We start from the raw sequence: 19720 nt of genomic DNA on the forward strand, positions 1-19720 counted from the left end.
TCTCAGAGTCAAATAAGATAATATTTGTAAAACAATAGCAGTGTCTAGTGCATAGTAGGTACTTAATAAATGTTTGTTTCCCTTTTTCCCATCCCTCTCTCATTTCCTCTAGAACAATCATCAGTCATCTAGTTTCCCATAACCTTTTTTATCTCCCCCAACTGAAATCAATGAGTTTTCAAATCCTATCAATTCCATCTACTAAGCATTCCTTGTTCTTTAAATGATATTCCTAATTACACTATTCTACAACCTGCATTATTGCAATAGCATCCTAATAGGTTTACTTACCTTCATTCTCTTATCCTCTCCAGCCCATTCTTTCTACAAATGAAAGTAATCTACCATACACAGAACTCCTCCTTTATTCAAAAGTCTTATTTGTTCCATAGTCTTCCATGAACAAATACAAACACCTCTGTATAGAGATCAGGATCCTCCAGTCTATTTCTGCACTTTGAATTTTATGTTACAGTTGGGATCTCTTTTGTGGCTGGGAAGGCACTATACCAAGTTTCAGGCTTTTTTGTGCCACTATTTTCAGAGTCATTTCTGGGGGATCTATTAATATTTTGTGTTTCCCACATGATATGAACCAAGGGAGAGGTATAGTCATTTTCTGTTCTTTCTGATCTTTTCCCAATAAAGGTAATTGCTACCCTGTAGTCATAAACACTACTAGGGACCAGTGTTCCTCCTTACTTGTGACTGATCACAATCACTCCTCTCCACCCTGGAACAATGATCCAGAACTGGACAATGGAGTTGCTTAACAACTCCAGTCCCAGTTTTATGTCCCAGGCTTATGTCCAGTGTCAGTTTAGAATAGCTTCCTTTCCAATTTGTTCAATTCCCTTACCACTTCTGGACTGAGAGCTCCTAAAACTGTTGATCTTGTCATTATGGCTACCTATAAGACTCACTGCTAATGTTGCCAGCACAGGTATTCTGGAATGACTCCCTTACCGGCATCACAGATTTCTCCTGGGCCATTCTAAATTATCTTGGGAAGGAAAAAGTGTCCCACCCCAGTCTTTTCTTGGTTTATACTGATCCAAAAGGTAATTTGATGTATTTTGAGAATATTTGGTGGGGAAAATTTGGCTGGTTACCTCCTTACCTCTACCATCTTGGCTCTATTCCCTTACCCAGTTAAAGTTTAGTGAAACTGAAAATATATTTTTGCTCCATCCTAGTTCACAGGCATGCTTTGAATCTATCCATGGATGTTGTAGGAGTCTGTGGAAATCAGGTTAATAAGCTCCGCTTTATATATTACCTTATATCCTAACACCTCTATGAACCTTCCCATAATTCTTCTGTTTATAAACTTCCCTATGGAAATTACATAATATTTTAATATTGTTTAATCTTGTATGTTATAATTATCTATGTAAGCATCTTATTGTCCTAATAGAATGTCAGTGTTGTTCATGGCAGGGTCCTTGTCTTAAGTACTTAATAAGTATTTGCTATGTATTGTATTGTATAAAGATAATTAAATTGAGAGCCAGAGTACCTGAATTAAAATAAAATCCCTGACATTTAGTTAGTTACCATTGTTCTGTCATTTCAATTCTCTGGGTATTAGTCTTCCTATTTTAAAAATTGATACAGTTGAACTATTTGACTTTTACATTCCCCCCAAATCTAAAATCATATAGTATCTTGATCCTAGACCTGAGTGTCATTGACTACTTAAAAAAAAAAAAGGAATTTTATGTTGATTACTTGGATTCCTAGTCCATAAGAATTTGTCTCAAAGGCATGTAGAGACAAATATTTAGATATAGATATACTCTTAAGTTTTTATTTTGAATAATCTCAGCCTAGGGTGGCCATCCTGATCTGAATCTTCTGTTCAATTCTTAATTCATGAAAAGAAAACTTAATTGAAGTCAGAGGACCAAAATTAAAAATGTAGTTCTTCTATTAATCACCTTTGCATCTTCCCAAGAACCAGAATGGTCATTCAGTTTTCTTATGACATATCTGAGTCAGCACAATTTGGTGGAGAGTAATGATCTTATTGGGAGGAAGATTTAGGTTTGATAGAAGAATATAGATAGAAGAAGATCTGAGTTTGAATCTGGCCTTATATTAATAACTTGTGAGCTTGGGCAAATGATTTAATAGCTCTTATCTTCAGTTGCCTTGTATGTGAACTGCATAGGTTGGACTGCACAATGTCTAAGGTTCTATCAAGTTTTAAATCTATGTTTCTATGATCTATGCACTCTCTCTGTGGAAATCTGTATGGCTTTGCATTTTACTATCTCCATCTCTCCAACTTCCTAATTTACATATATTTCAAAACTTGGGAGTAAAATAAACTAGATTCCTAGTTGACTATTGGTCTCTAGGCACAAAATCATTCTTTTGACATACAAATAATCAAATTGAAAAGGATGTAGCAATGTAGTTGATGTGATTTCTGAAAACAAACAAGTTTACTTTTAGCAGTGAAATGTATTCAAGGCTCTGGTCTACTGACTGATTTTCAAAAAGCACAGATGAAAAACCTTATGCTTTTTTTTCTCAGATTTTCCTGAAATGTATTGCCAGGTAGTTAGGTTAATTTAGTTAAAATACTTGAAGAAATCTATAGTTGGACATCTTTTTAAGACAGCATGAAATGCCAGAAAGAGAATTGGCCTCAGGATTTGGAGACCAGGGCTGAAGTCTCAGTTTTGCCATTAACAACTTGTGTGATCTTGAAACAAATTATTTCATTTTTTCCTAATTCTCAGCTTCTCTATCTGCAAAATGGGAATAGTAATATTTGCAATACTCTCTTCACAGGATCATGGTAAGGACCTTTGGAAATCTATCTGCCATGGCATCTGAATAGTTGTTATCTATAAATTTCCAAATCTCTATGGAAAATAAACCCTATCATTTTATACAGATATAAAAATTAATTTTCTGGAGAGTCCCATAAGAGGGAACTCTAGAAAGTAACTACTACTTTAATGGAAACACTGAAAACCATCAAAGCAATTCTAACAAACACTATATATATATATATATATATATATATATATATATATATATATATGTAAAATTAAATTTATATATTTAAATTTATACACATATATTTAAATATACATATATATTTACATTTGTGGTAGCCTGATTTAAGCAGTATAAATTTCTTCACATTGATATTAGTATATCAGTTCATTCATTGGCTCTACCTCTGTCTCTGCCTCTCTCTCTCACACACACACACACACATACACACATGCACACACACACACACACACCCTCTAGGGTCCTTCTAATGAGAAATTAGCAAAGTGATTCTGTATTGTAACTCTGACATTCAACATCCTGACCTGTTCTCTCCTTAGCCTGCTAATTAATATTTGTTCTTTCTACAAAAGGTAATTAGAGGAAGTGTTTTTTCCCCTTAAATTTTCCCAGCCTCAAAGACTGTCCTCAAATGAAACATTTTTATAAATTCAGAGTACACAAATGGGATTCACTTTTCTCACCTATAAAATGAGAGGATTAGACTTGATGATTTCTAAGCCCCCTTCAGACTTGACATTCTGATTCAAAACCAATTTATTGTGTAACCTTGGTTAAGCAGCTTCAATTCTCTGAGCTTCATTTCTCACAATTCAGAGAAGGGTCCAAATAATGCTACCACCTAAAATAGTCTTACACATAGTAAGTACTAAAAAATACTTTTTAAATTAAATTATAGGTCTAATACTCTATGCTAATAAACAACTCAAACTTGGTTTTAGCAAGTTAAAAACCTTGCCGTAGCTTTTAACTTTTGTATGGTAAAGAATCAGTATTACCTCCAAGGTTGAAAATAATCTAATTAAAAAATCTAATAATGTATTTTTATTTGCTGGATTGTTTGCTTTCAAGCAGGAAATCAGTAAATACCAATATTCATCATTCTGTTTTTGTTCTCTCTCTCTCTCTCTCTCTCTCTCTCTCTCTCTCTCTCTCTCTCTCTCTCTCTCGCTCTCGCTCTTGCTCTCTCTCTCTCACACACACACAGAGTGTTCAAGGTAAATTCAAAATTTTGAGTTCTTTTTGCTCTGGTTGATGGAGTACATTCCCTAAAGGAAATGCTTAATTGTATATGCATTTACAGATATGCCTATGAAAACTTTTCTGAGGTAGGAGCTCTATCTCTAATAGCTATCTAATCAGGACCCATATGATGATTAAAAATATTTTAGTGACAAAAGAAGATATAAATTTGGTTCTACTTCAGTGATTTACTAGTTAAATGATCATGGAAGGACAAATTACTTACCTTCTCTGGCCAACCATTTCCTCATCTGTAAAATGAGAAGTTTGCATTCAAAGGCCTTTAAGGATCCTTCCACCTCTGAATCCTGTGATCCTAGGAGTGATGTCTCTTCCCTCTCAGAAGATTGTCTCTCTCTTTCCAGTACCCCACTTTCAATCCTATCCAGTGTTACAGAACCAGTAAGAGAAAAATCAAAGATGTTGCTACATTCTTGAGGCAGAAGAATATTGGTGCCTTTGGAACTTCAAAGTGTTGGAGATCATTGACTATTCGTGTTTGATTATTAATGTTCATAGTATTAACTTGGTCAAATTTCCAGTATCATGGAACCCAACTTTCAGTTGGACCTCCCAGATGAGCCTCTCAGGCCTTGTAGTATAGCCACTGCCTGGGATCTCTGTGTTTCTTGAATAATTGATGATGTTGAATGTTCTCTACAATATAGCCTTGCATGATGTTGAAGAATGTAAATGTTGCCTTCTTAGACCAAGTGAGTAACACATTTAATGAGTCACATGGAACTCTGAAACCATTTTTTTTTCTGGGAAAGCTTTATGGCCTAGAATATAAGCCTGGAAGGATGACAGAATATTCCTTAGGATACTCTCTGGGGCTCATCTCTTCTCCCATTTTTTCTTTATTTCTTTTGCAAACAAAGTTGATAATGGGGGACAAAAAACAGGATTTAATTGAAAATTAATTTTCTTTGGTTCAAGTTCCAATGACTAATTTTCAAGTTTTCTGTCACATTAAGATTTCAGTTAACTGAAAAAGTCACTTAAGACTCAGTTTACTTATCTTTAAACCAGGAATGAAAGTCTTTTCAGTACTGAACTCTAAGCATGGTTGAGAGGAAAGACAATTTTTAAATGATACGATGTTATAAATACATGAGCTATTCTTATGGTTTCTGCTTTCTGCATTTATGAGGCAAATGTAATGTACTATGCATTTATTCTGCAGGAAAGTGCTAAACTGCATGTCAGCATTTTGGAAAGCACATAATAAGCAATTTGCATGTGCCCAAAGGTATGTAAACTTTGACTTATAAAAACAGTTCTTAGATGTATTTCATTATGATGGAATTTTAAATGAAGTACCATGTTTGGAAAAGATGATGCCAACACTCACAGAAACACATTTTAAACTAACAACCTCATTTTTACATGTCAAACTATAGCCTTTCCAAAGGATACCATATGATAAAGTAACACTCTGCACCCACCCCCATAAAGGCCATGTCCAAAATATATCATCTATGGAAGAGAAACTAGTTCAGAATAGTTATGGTACCCTAAGACAGCTATAGATGTAGAGTAGGGATTCATACTTCTCAGGCTTGTCAAAGAAGTTATGGATTCATTTATAAATACACTTAAATTTTTAAGTCCCCTGCAACTATATCAGTCTTTAAGTATAATATGTATCTCCCTTGGAGAGCCACTAAAGCCCTAAGGAAATCCCTTTCTCTCTTTCAAAAGATTGAGTCAATTCCTAATACCTTGTTCATGATGAATTAATACTCTTTATGGGATGAGAAAAGAGAGAAAAAGTAATCCAGAAGATGTATGTTATGAGTGGGTCTCTGAAATACTTCCAAGGAGATTAGAATACCCGTGTGGAAGATATCAAGATCTGATGTAACTACATATAAGCCTAAAACAGACCTCTGTTTCCAAGGATCTCAATAGGTAGAGCACTAGGCTTGGAGATAAGGAGACCAAAATTCAAATCTCATTTCAGCTATTTTACAGCAATGTTACAAGTCACTTAACCTATGTCTACCATAGTTTCCTTAACTGTAAAAATTGGGATAATAATAATAATAGAACATACCTCACAGTATCAAATCAAAATATTTTGTGAAGTACCCAGAACATAGTAGGCTTGTTCCTTTCCCTCAATTTCTCCTTGATGCTACCACCTGAAAGAGAGTTACCAAATCCCTTCACTCTGTGAACCTAAGGTGCTATTTTTTGAGGATAATTTCTAGAAAGTTTCCCTTTCTAGAAACATCATAGAATTTCAGGATTAGAAAATACTTAAGATTATCTGACCCAGGGTGCCAAACTCAAATAGAAAGGAGGCCACTAAACATTACATATCCTTACCAACAAATGACACATTGACTATTAGAATACCCGTGTGGAAGATATCAAGATCTGATGTAACTACATATAAGCCTAAAACCTCTTAACTTAACCTATGTCTACCATAGTTTCCTTAACTGTAAAAATTGGGATAATAATAATAATAGAACATACCTCACAGTATCAAATCAAAATATTTTGTGAAGTACCCAGAACATAGTAGGCTTGTTCCTTTCCATATTTTTTACACTATTAATGTTCCACCCTACTTTTATTTATTTTGTTAAATATCTCCCAATTATATTTTAATCTGTTTAAGGTCACACTTGAGAGTGCTGTAGCCACATTGTATCACATGTTTGACACCTCTATCTAGTCTTACCTCTTGTTTTTAAAGATTAAAAACTGTATACCCAAAAAGGAAAAGTAACTTTCCCAAGTTGCTATAAATAACAAATGGCAAAGTTGGGAATCAGGCTCAGGTCCTCTGCCTCAAAATCCAGCTGTTTTTACTATACCAAACTGTTTCCATGTGTGTATATGTCACATACCTCTTTCTGCATCAATAGCTTGGCATAGTATAATGGATAGTGTGTTGGACTTGGAGGAAGGCTTGGGTTTAATTCTCATTTTTGAGTTCAGGAAGCTCTGTGACCATGGGCAACATCCTTTCTTAAACTAAATTTTCTTATCTGAAAAATGGAGACAGCAATACCTTAAATGTTGTTTTGAGGCTCAAATGAGATAATATATATTAAAAAAAAAACTTTAAAAATTAGAGTGATGGCAATCACAATTATGTAGAATTTGAGGTTTTAAAGGGATCTCAGTGCAACAAAAAGGAATCCTAATTATAACATACCTCACAAATGATGGTATGGCCTCTGCTAAAAGATCTCCAAGAAGGAGAAATGTACAGACATATCATATTATGAAGGGTGAGATTATATTGTTTATCATTTTAGAATCTGAAGCACCTAGCATTGGGCTTCTCACATACTGGGTACTTAATAAATTTTAATTGAATTGAATATGTGTACATTTTGGGGGAGACTACAGTCACAATTTCAGATCAACTAGGTTCATCGTTGTTGATGTGTCAGATGTACAAAAAAGGAAATTCTGATACGATTCTCTCAGCTTTTGTTTCCCCAAATCTGTATTATCAAAAGTCCTCAAATTTAAACTCATTTATATGCAAATTTATAGGCATCTAATAAATATCTACATGTAGTACCTGTGCTCTATTGCAATTTTCAGAGATGACAAATTTATCTGGGGGGGGGGGCATAAGAGAGAGTCACCTGACCTTGCTACAGGTATATAGGTAAAAAGTTACTCATTATTACCAGAGTGCTTCTTGAGAATTTTCAAAGCTCAAAGACAATGTGTATGGCTCTGGTCAGAGTAGCCTGAAGTAATATCTCCCAGAGATTGACTCAATCGATAGATGATAGCAAAGTTCTACAAAGTAGAATGAAGTGATAGATTTGGAGTTAGAAGGGTATGGTAACTGCAGACAGAAAGAATTAGTAATGGAACAGAGATGGCTGCTGGGAAATGGGGCAACAAAAGTTACATCCCCTGGATTGTGTGTGGTACAGAGAGAGTGCTCCCTCTCACAATAGTGCTGTGGATCTCTATGGGAGGTTATATTCTTTGGTGTTTTCCACTGACATTTACTTTATTCTGATCTAATTATAAGCTCAGATATTAGCTTTATGTCTCTTAATCTTTCAGGAGTAAATGAACTAGAAAGTCATCATACATATTTATATAATTAGGATTACCCAAAACTCTTCACACTAAAACCAAGGGATAGTGAGGGATTCTAGAATTTTCTGTGATCCATACTATGTATCATTTAATTTTTATTTGTCAATTCAAGCAAGAAGTGATAAGAGCTTTTTCTGTGGTCGATACTATGCACCATTTAATTTTTATTTGCCAATTCAGGTAAGAAGTGATGAGGACTTGAAATAGAGTAGTGGTTGTGTGAGTAGAGATCAAGGAATATAAACCAAAAAAAAAAGTTGTAGAGATAGACACTATCCCTTTGCAAAGAGGAGATATGGCAGCCAAGGGCAACATTTCTTCAAATATTATCCTTCATATGTTGCTCTATAAGCATCATTCATATAAGTGTGCTTCAGGATAAAAACTCTTACAAAACCTAACAAAAAATGATTGTGAAACATTAAGAAAAGTATCATTTAATAAAATTGTAAGAAATAATGGAAGAAGAAATAAGTCTATAGGAAGCTTGGGTTTTGAACCAATTAAGGTAGATAGTCTTAATAAGATTTATAAATTATGACAGCAGATAAAATAGAAAAGATTTCCCAACATTTCTATAATAAACTTTCAATCATCTATAAAAGAGTGAGGCACTACACACACACACACACACACACACACACACACACACACACACACACACACACACACACATATATATATAATGCCAGTCTTAATTCCCACTTCTAACACAGACTGGCCATGTTACTTAACTTGCTAGTGCCCCAGGAAATAATATAAGAACTTAAATTGTAGAACAGCTGGTAATTTGCATCAGAAGAAGGTGTTTTCTCACCTGAAGTTTCATACATTGACAGGATCAAAGGTCTACCACCTTCTTCCCCATCTCCTGAAAAAAAAATAACATGGGAACCACTAAATTTGTACTTCAGCATGTCAATCTCCAATGAGCTATTTTAAGAAAGTAGAAATGGTACTGTGAAATGAAGATATCCTATACAAGTCTGTACTTGATGTAGCCCAAAGGCTGGCTTCACTAGGACCCCAAGCAATGCAAAAAAGACATAGAAGAAGTCTTCCAGTATTTGTGGCAGAAACTGTATGCAGGATTTATGGTAGGACGCGATAATCATTGTACAACAGAAGGCATGGTCAGCTTACAATCCATTAATAGGAGAAGTAACCACTTCAATGAGATAATGAATCAACTAAAATACAGACACATAGAACAATTTTACTTGTATTGAAGGGGAAAAATTACCAAAAGACATCAGAACCAAGAAAGATATCATTTTAAGTTTGTGGAAGAAAAAGCAATTAATCAATCAAGGAGCATTCACTAAGGACCTACTATGTGCTAAATAAACAATGGGGATCTGAGGACAAAAATGAAATGGTCCCTGTCTCAAAAAGCTTGCAGTCTATGAGGAAGACAACACATACACATAAAATATAAACAAAATAAAGAAAGAAAATGTGGAAGGAGGAGTCACTAATAACTAGTGAGATCAGTAAAGATGATGATGTGGAGGAGAATTTAAAAAAAAAAAAAACTTTTTAGGAGGTACAGGAGGGGAAGGAAAGCATTCCAGGCACAAAGAATGGCCAATGCAAAGGCCTGGAGATAAGAGATCATTCTTCTACACTCACGTATTTAGATATACCTAAAACAACTATAAGTCAAAGCCACTGTGTATTTTGCCAAGGAACTATGCAAGCTACTGAGACTCACAAAACCAATAAATTATATGAATTTGTGTGTATCTGTGTTTTTCTCTCTGTGTGTCTCTCTGTTTCTCTATGTCTCTGTTTCTGTCTCTCTGTCTCTTTATCTCTGTCTCTCTGTCTGTCTTATGTCAGTTAATCTATCTCTCTCTCTGTCTGTCTGTCTCTGTCTTTTTCTCTCTGTCTCTCTGTGCCTGTCCCTCTTTCTGTGTCTGTCCCTCTCTCTGTGTCTCTGTCCGTCTGTCCGTCCGTCTGTCTGTCTGTCTCTGTCTCTGTCTCTCTCTGTCACTCTCTCTCCCTCTCTCCCTCCCTCCCTCTCTCTCTCTCTCTCTCTCTCTGTCTCTCTCTCTCTGTCTCTCTCTGTCTCTCTCTCTGTCTCTCTCTCTCTCTCTCTCTGTCTCTGTCTCTCTCTCTCTCTCTCTCTCTCTCTCTCTCTCTCTCTCTCTCTCTCTCTCTCTCTCTCTCTCTCTGTCTCTCTCTCTCTTTCTCTCTCTCTCTCTCTCTCTCTCCCCTTTTCTTTCTTCCATCAGTCATCTAAGTAAGTAACACCACCCTTGGATTTTCCTACCTTGGCCTTGAGTGGGTGTTGTCAAAGTATCTCAGAATGAATCCTGGGTTGACATGTGCATATTTCAGTGACTCATGGCCATTTCACCCTTGATAGTCCTCAGTGTGACCACCCAGCCACAGAGCTACACCCTTAGCAATTTTTCCAAGTGTTCTCTGGCAAATCAGCCACTGACATGTCCAGGTGGTAACTCAGTTCCCTTCAGTCTGCCTAGCCCAGGGCAGCAGCCTCGGCCTGCGGTGAATTCCTTGCTCTTTTTAATATTTGAAAAGAAGTTATTTATGTTACAGGATTATAGAGAGATTGTTAGCAATTACCAAATGCGATCGGTTAAGCTGTGCTTTTTCCAGGGGGAAGGGTGCTAGAATCTGTCAGCCCAGCTTTTAAAGTCATGCAGATAATTTACGGTGTTTTATTGAATTTCGCATTCATTTCAAAGTGGCTTTTGCCAAGTTTGTGTCTAATGTTGCTTCTTTTCTTCTTTCAGGAAAAATCTGCCTCCCTGGCCTAATCCCCTGGAATCGGCAGGATTTTCTGTTGCTGCAGTGACACCTGCTGTTGAAAACAAAGTTAGTCATTTCTCAGAGAAAGCCTCTGTGGGGCAAAGATTGCTTACAGACAGCCAACATCTGGGTGTTAAAGCTGATTTGTATTGTGAGGGATAAGTACAGGGCTGAAGCAGAGGAATTAAATGAGAGGCAAGGGAAAAGAGAGAGACAGAGAGGAGGGAGAAAAGGAGAAAATAAAGAGAAAAAGCAGGAGAGAGAAGGAAGAAAAAAGAGGAGAAAAACAGAAAGAAAATGAAAGTGGGAGAAAAAAGATGGAAGAAAGGAAAAGAGGAAGGAGGAAAGGAAAAAAGGACAGAATAAAGGAGAAGAGAGAGTGAAGAATTTATTGGATTCAATAAAAAGGAAGAAAAAAAAACAACATTGTTGGCAAGGTATAGAAATGTCTGGCTACTATCTAGGTCTGACAGAGAAGGATCAATAACAAAGAGGCCCTTTCAGGGTAAGATTCTGTTTCATTGGTTCAGACTGCCAGGAAGGACTTATCTTGGACCAAAATTCACACAGCTTCCATCTTAAAACAAACAAAAAACTCTTTTAGAGCAGAAATAATTAATCATAAAGTCAATCAAAAAATCTTTTAAAAGCCATTACAATGGACAAACCCTGTACTGGGCACTGTGGTAGTAGATAAAAAGTTGAATAAGACAAAGTTCCTGCCCTCAAGAGGTTTTATAAACCAATAAAAGGCATCAGATAAAACAGATCAATAACATTTAAAGTAATATGTAATACTGATGCTGAAATCGGAAGAAATGATTCCTAGTCCTATCTCAAACAGTTACTATCCAGGTGATCTTGGGCAGGTCATCCAACTGCTACTTGTTTTAGTTTCCTCAACAGTAAAGTGGGGATAATAATAGTACCTAGCACCCAGGGTTTTGAGAATCAAAGAAGATAACAGTTGAAAAGTGCTTAGCACAGAGCCTGGCACATAGTAGGCACTAGAGGGGTGCCATCTAACTAGTCATTGTAATAGGAGGAAGAAGAGAAGAAAGCAGAGAATGAGGGATTTGTCAAATAGAGAAGTATGATGAGATTCAAAAATGTAATGAAAGTTCTGAGGAGAAATCATTTCTGATGAGAAGGATAAGGGAAGTTTTTAAAAAGGAAATGGCATTAGATTTGAGTCTCAAAGTTTTTCAAAAGACTAATGTGGAGGCAATAATTCATATATAGGAAATAGGTGGAAAAACACCAAATATGTTCAGAATATTGCAAATGGTATAGTTTGGCAAGGAAATTAAGTGGGGGGGGGAGAAATAGTAAAAGATAAGGTACCTTGTTTCTACCAAATGAGAAAGGTAGATTGTGTCCTGTCTGTGGAAAACCTTGAATGCCAGGCTAAGAATTATGAGCTAAAAGTCCAAGATCAAGAAGGAACAAAGTTAGTTACTATGTTTTACTTGTTTCTTCTGAAGTAGAGCACTCCCCAATAAAGTCTTTTAATGCCTCCTCACAGTCTAAAGGTGATTTTTCTTCCTTAAAGGCTTTATCAATGAAGCATAAGCTCTAGCAGGTTCTGCCCAGCTTAAGTCTTTTGGTATAGACCCATTTATCAGTTGAATGTCTGTTTCCCCAAAACCCACCTAACAAGTATGGAGAGGTTTGCCAACAGATGTTTGGAAACCCCAAAATTAATATTCAAATTCAAAAAGTGACTCTTAAAGCAACTACCAAGGAATAGAGAAGTTAGGGTATGACGATCATATTACTCTTAACAATGAAATCACAGATCTTTTTGTATGTATCAAAAGTAAAAGCAGAGAATTGTGTCAGGTCCCCTACTTATTATCCATTCCAGAAAGTATTATGAAATCAAACAAGCAAGCAAGAAATTTAATCCCAATTCTTTGTGCCTTCTCTACCAAGAGTTAAAATTTTAAAGCTATTTTGATGGTTATTTCACTTTGACTGGTTTTCTTTATAATGTTTGTAATTTTAAAACATTTTCCTAATATACTTTTATTCATTGCCTTAAATATTTATAAGTTACATGTAGAAAATTAACATTCTTTTTTTATTTTGTAACAATATTATTCTAAGGAAAGTTTCATCAGAATGCCAGAGGTATGTATGACACAAAAATCAGTTAAGAACCCCTGCTCTAGGGACTCTTTCAATGATTATAGATGAAGCATTGGAAAAATATTCATGAACATAAAGATATAAAATGAATGCAACTTCTCACAAATATATATTCTCCTAATGATATTAACAGAAAAGAACATTCACATTGAGCATATGGTGTACACAGTCAAAAGTCATTTTTTTTTTATTTTTTGTACTTTTGCTCAGCTATAACCAACTTTGGTTAAGCTAATTATCACCTATTTTCTCACCTTACCTAGTTTTTGCAATACAAGGGTTTCTATATGATTTCATGTATATCATCCAGTTTGTATTTTTATATATCTGATATTGCATCAATGTGAGTATTATCACCACCTCCCACCTAGCACTATAGATCATAACCCATCTACACATTCTCATCATGTCTTATATAAAAGTTTTGGATCTCTTTGAAACTGTATACATATTTAATTGATTCAAAATTATCCTTTAAAAAATGAAACTTAGATGTAAAAAAGACCCCTGACCATAAATTCCAATTCTAATTTTAATATGGTAAAGATTACAGAGCAGTCATCATGTCATGAAAAGAATATTTGAGAGTCAAAGAACTTGAGTTTGAGCTTTGACAGTATCTAGAGATCTAATGCTGGACAAGTTATTAAAATTCTGGGTCTTAATATTCTCCTTGATAAATTGAGGACACATCCCTACCTTGTGTGATCATAGGATAGTATATTTAGAGTTATAAGGGATCTTAAAGGTGACCTAGTCTAATTCCCTTTAAGTTACTTATAATAAAAATTGTCTAGAAAGGTCAAATGATTGTCAAGGGTACATGGGTAAAACTCCAAGTGGCAAAGTTAGAATTTGACTCCAGGAATTCTAATTCCAAATCTAATTTTTTTTTCCATTAGACCACACTACCTGAAAGTTCCCTCATCTGTAAATTAGGCTGGAGAAGGAAATGGCAAACCACTTCAGTATCTTTGCCAAAAAAAAAAAAACAAATGGGATCACAAAGAGCCTGATAGGGCTGAAATGGCTGGACAACACGACATGAAAGCACTTTGAAGAACAAAGATTCCAAATGTGGGGGAAACTGAGTACTCCTTGCCTGCCTTGCCTGTATTACTTCGTAACACAGTGAGGGGGTACAGGGGTGATGGGCAAATCACTGCCCCTACTTGGACTTCAATTCCTTCTTCTATAAGATAAAGGCTAGATCATTTCTAATGGATCCTTCTAGCTCTAACTTTCTCTGTTCTGTGTTCTAAGGTAATTTCCAGCTCTGAAGTTTTACATTCTAAGTTCCAAAATTCTTTGCAGCTCCAACATTCTATGGGTCTATGAAATACTATTTGATCCTTTCCACTTGTTGTGGAATGCTTTGCACATGGACATGAAGCAATCAATCAGTGGATTCCAATATTTTGTGCATTACACCAACATTCCTTTCTCTGACTAGCATATATAAAATATGAGCATCGCTAATAAACAGCAGCTGTAGCCCTAGAACAATCTGAATCTTAGGATGGGGGATGAGAGGAGGGAAAATTTTCTTTAAGGTGTTTTTGGCACAACTTCCAACTGCTTTGACCCACACTTTCCCAGATGTGTAGGATTAGGGTCCATCACTGTTGGCCTCTCTTAGGAAAATGCCTGCCATTCACCACCACACCTGGGTTAGAGATTATTCCCAGCAAGGGCTTCTATTTTCCTTTCCTCCATCTCCTCCAGCCTTCATTGTCATGCCTATGTTCTTCCCTTTATCACTTAATACAGTTTCCTCATTATTGGCATCTGGGCTGGGGGCTGTAACATAAACACTGAAAGTCCAAATCAAGATTAAAAAAGAGCAAAAATATTCCCAATTCAGATGGAGGAGCAGATGGAGCTCTTGGCACTTCAGAGGATTTAAATTGACCCTCTGCACCAAGCTAGGGGAAGACAGACTGTCACTACTGACTGGGAAACACTAAAGAGACCTGTTTTCCCACAGAATATACAGTAACATTTTGGAGTTCATCCACTCTGTGCTGTGCCTGAAGAAAAGAGGCCCCTGATTTTATCAAATCGGACAATCTTAAAATCCCAGAATAAATAATCTTCTTTCAAACCCATATGACAACTCAGAATTATTTCAAATACTTTCTCTCTTTATTCTTTGGGTACAATCTATTGGAAAAACACTTCTACTTTCTGGTTCTCAATTTCCACATCTATAAAATGAAGTGGTTAAACTAAGTGATCCCTGAGGTCCCATATAGTTCTGAATTTCTTTAAGTGTCTGATTCTGTGACAAAGGAAAGGAAATGAATGGGGGTAGCTGGGAGGGCAGAGAAAGGCATGAGGATGACAAAGCACAGTTAGGGGTGAGAATTGTGGTTTTAGAACCAGAGGAATGCATTGCAAATTCTAGTGCTACTACTTTCTACCAACATGACCTTGGATGAGTCATTTTACTTGGCCTTGGTTTCTAAATCTGTTAAATGAAGGGTTTGGAGAGAAAAGCTAGAAGGTCTGTTCCAGCTCTAAATATAATGATTCTTAGTATGTAGAATCCAGTGAAGAATGAGTTTGACTTTATAAACGATTCCTTAGCATAGATGTGGCTAGATAACAAGAGAACATGGAAAGAGCAAAGGATTTTGACTCATAGAATGTTATTAATCATCATCATTATAACAATGACTACTATTTATAACTTTCTAATGTTTACAAAGCATACCTACATACATACAGATATTTGTTGTTAATTTATTTAGTCATGTCCAACTCTTGGAAATCCTGTGGACCATGGAAACCAGTCCTTTCTAACCTGAGGACCCATCTTTCTATGTCATGTCTTTTAGTATATTAATACTTCCATAGGGTTTTCTTTCCAAAGATACTGGAGAAGTTTGCCACTTCCTTCTCCAATGGATCAACTTTTGTCAGAGTTCTCAACTATGACCTTTCCACTATGGTTAACTCTGCATAGCCTAACTCATTGTTTCATTGAGCTACATGACAGGGCTCCAGGACTGTAAAGACAGACAGATACATACATACATACTGTCAACATGGAATCTAGAAGCTCCCAAACTTGTAGCCTAGAAAAAGTAAATGAACCCCAGTTTACTTAGCTTAAGGGTGAAGGCTCCTGGTTTGACCTTGTGACATAGGAGTTCCTCCCCAAGGGAAAGTCCTACTTCACTGCCTCTCAGACTAACAATAGTCTTTAAGATGTTGAGTATCTCTTTTGTCCCAATGGTTTCTCCCCTTAGGCCAAAGTCCTTTACCAAGATGGCCCAGCCTTTGGCTGGGTCTTTCCCTTTTGGGTCCATTGTAAAGTATCAGCCCTTCACTGTTATTCCTGTGTGGAACTCCTCATTTTCCTTCCTTACCATTATAAAATCAATCAAATGGATCTCTCATCCTTAGCCCCCATGTTTCATCTAGAAAGATATTTAAACTCCCCAACTTTCATGGCTCCTCAGAGTCCTCATCTAGCTAGCTTGGTGGCACTCCCAGGGATAACATCCCCAGAGTCCAGGGTGTATAGCCTGTAAAAGTTGTGGCACCAGTCTCTGAATAAAGAATTAAATACTGGACTTATCCCTATCCTGATTAAAGATTTGATTTCTCTGACTATTTGATAGTTCTGTGTTATTTCCAATTAACAATACATACATACAAACAATACAAACATCCATACATCCATACACACAAAGATTGATGGATGAATGGACAGATAGAGTGATAGAGTGATTGATAGAAGAGAGACACAGAGCACCTTTATATACATACACACATATACATATATATTCATTTAATCTTTAAAAGAAATTCTATAAATTAGATGAAATTATTATCCCCACTTACAGATGAAAAAGCTGGCACTGAGAATTATTAAGTGACTTGCCCAGGGTCACATATATAATAAATATGTGAGAAAGGATTTCACCCCAGATCTTCCTGATTTCAAGTTCAATCATCTACTTTTCATATACCACACTGTCTAGAGCAGTGATGGTGAATCTACAGCATGGATGCCAGAGATGGCACTCAGAACATTCTCTGTGAGCCCATGTTTGCACCCCTTCATCCACCCTTCAAGTTTGTTACTAGAGAGGCAGAGAGACTTGAGTGCAGCTGCTCTAGTCCCCCTATCCCCTGGTCCTGATGATCTTTTTCACCCCCCCATCCCTCTGTCCAGCAGCCCAATGGGAGCTCATAGGGGGTAAGGTGGACTGCTCATAGGTGGCAGAGCTAGAGGGGAGCCAAGTGCTCAAGCCACTCCACTCCCCCTCTCTATACTCACTGAGGACATTCCTTACTTCACCCACCCCTCTACCTATAGCAGCCCAATAGGAGCACTTTCTCCCTCCCCTGTGTGGGGTAAGGAGGAGGCACTGCTCAGCACTTGGTCTGGGGGGGGGGGCAAGGACTGGCACTCCATCTCTAAAAGGTTTGCCATCACTGGCCTAGGGCTATGACAGCTCAGAGGTCATTTAAGGTATGCCATTTTTGGAGAAGAGAAACCTGAAGCAAAGGAACATTAAATCAGTGGTTTCAAACTCATAGACTTAGGTGATCACAAAAACTCTCTAGGCCAGCCTAAACCAGAATAAAATGTAATTGGGAAATTTTCATCAAAATAAATAAAAATATAATAAAACATCAATAAAATCAATTTGTGGTTTTCTAAGTCAATATGCAGGTGACAGAAATCAGTTTCTATTTAAGTTTAACACCACTAGCTTAAAGGACTCATCTCAGGGCACAAGAGTAGGAATATAGCTGTATTCATGCCCTAAATCTACTACTTACTAACTATATGACCAGTCCTAGGCTTTAGTCATTGGACCTCAGTTTTCTCAGCTGTAAAATGAAGAGGTTGAACTAAATAATCTCAGAAAGTCCCTCCACCTCATTCGATGATACTTACACATTGTGGAAACTGCAAGAACTGACAGTGATAACCCCCAAATTCTAGTCCTATTTCTAATATTGATTAAGCAATGTTATCTTGGGAAAGAGATTTTTGTCCAGGACCTCACTTTCCTTCTTTATAAAATGAAAAACATGAACTTTAAGATCCCTTCTGAAGTTGAAACTTCCATGACTCCAAATGAATGGTGGTTCTGTTTTCCTTCCTCAATCATGTTCTACTTAGGACTAGTACTACACATACATGGGAAGTTAGGTGGTACACTGCAGTTTGCTGGTTCTTAAGTCAAGTAGACTCATCTTCCTGAGTTCAAATCTAGGCTCAGATGCTCTATGATCATGGGCAAATCACCTAACCCTGTTTGTCTCAGTTTCCTCATCTGTAGAGTGAGCTATAGTAGGAAATTACAAATCATTCTAGTGTTTCTTCCAAGAAAATCCTAAATATGGTCACAAAAATCAGATATGACTGAAAATAACTAAATAACAACACCACTACCTATATCGACATAGATCCAGCTCCAGAAGGCCCCATTGTTTCTCAGTTGTAATATTCTACTGTTGGCATATCTATTTACAACTAGTCTTTGATTATTGTAATTTATTAGGTTAGATAAAGAAAAACAATCCTTTATATAAATTGTTCTTTTAGCTTTCACAGAACTTGAACCAAAAATAGCTCAATCCCTCAAAAAAATTAAAACTTTAAAAATTATTCCACTTTACAAAATGCTTCAAGTAAAAAGAGTGAAATCTATTTGGCATACTCAGTAATGAATATATTTACTATAAAGGAAGGGAAAGGACAGAGAAAGAAAGAAAGAAGAAAAAGGGAGATACAGGATGAGAAAACAGAAGCTTGGAGGGTTAGATATCCTGTGCTCAAATTTTGGCTCTGCCTCATACTGTGTAACTTTGAGAAAATCATTTCCTCTCTTCTAGACTCAGTTTACTTATCTGTTAAATATAGAGTTGAGTTAAGATAACCTCTCTAGTCCCTTTTAGCTCTAGCATATTGTGATCATTTATTGATGGTCTTTACATTTTATCTCATTAATTATACCTTTTTTTTTTAACTTTTATTCATTAACTTGGCTCAACTATGAAATTATTACCTTTCCTCCTATCCTTAGCCATGGATTCACCATACCCTGGTTCATGGTTAATCTTTTAAAAAGCAAAAATTAACAACAGCAGCAGCAGCAGCAACAACAAAATTACCAACAAAGAAACCATGATCATTCTTTACTCGCTCTAACCACATAACTCCATGAGTGGGCAGTTTAACCACTGTTGTTTTTCAGTTGTGTCCTACATTTCATGACCTTATTTAGGCTTTTCTTGGCAAAGATAGTGGAAAAGTTTTCCATTTCCTTCTTCAGCTCATTTTATAGATGTGAAAACAGAGGCAAACAGAGTAAAATGACTTCCCCAGCGTCATACAACTAGTAAGTAAGTGTCTGAGGCCAGATGTGAACTTAGGAAAATAAGTCTCTATCTGGTACTCTATCCACTGTACCACCTAGCTGCCCCCCATATAATTTCAGAACTAAAGAGCATATGTCTACTCTCTCCATTTACTATATGGAGAATCTAAGATTAGAGAAAAGAGTGGAAAAAAGTCACAGAATTAGGAATCAAAACCTTGGTTTCAAGTATCTATAATTCAGTAGCTATGTTTAGCCATGGATATCTACTTTAATCTCTCTGGATCTTAGTTTCCATG

At 36.3% G+C, this 19720-nt stretch overlaps 2 long non-coding RNA genes across 2 annotated transcripts in view; one reads left to right on the plus strand and one right to left on the minus strand.

Moving 5' to 3' along the window:
- The window catches only part of LOC103098048 (uncharacterized), a 37846-nt gene extending 25525 nt beyond the window's left edge, over window positions 1-12321 (minus strand). The window contains exons 1-5 of the long non-coding RNA XR_008915507.1: window positions 12268-12321; window positions 8963-9016; window positions 6921-7061; window positions 6116-6203; window positions 4283-4437 (exon numbers count right to left, since the gene is read on the minus strand). This is a non-coding gene — a long non-coding RNA (uncharacterized LOC103098048). The remainder of the gene's footprint in view (window positions 1-4282; window positions 4438-6115; window positions 6204-6920; window positions 7062-8962; window positions 9017-12267) is intronic.
- On the plus strand, window positions 935-12965 carry LOC103097816 (uncharacterized). The gene is made up of 3 exons (XR_458773.3): window positions 935-1061; window positions 5243-5308; window positions 10908-12965. It is a non-coding gene; the product is annotated as an uncharacterized LOC103097816 (long non-coding RNA).
- The last annotated feature ends 6755 nt before the right edge of the window (window positions 12966-19720 follow it).

The sequence above is a fragment of the Monodelphis domestica genome, chromosome 1 (genome assembly GCF_027887165.1).
Source record: "Monodelphis domestica isolate mMonDom1 chromosome 1, mMonDom1.pri, whole genome shotgun sequence".
In the NCBI taxonomy this organism is placed as follows: domain Eukaryota; kingdom Metazoa; phylum Chordata; class Mammalia; order Didelphimorphia; family Didelphidae; genus Monodelphis; species Monodelphis domestica.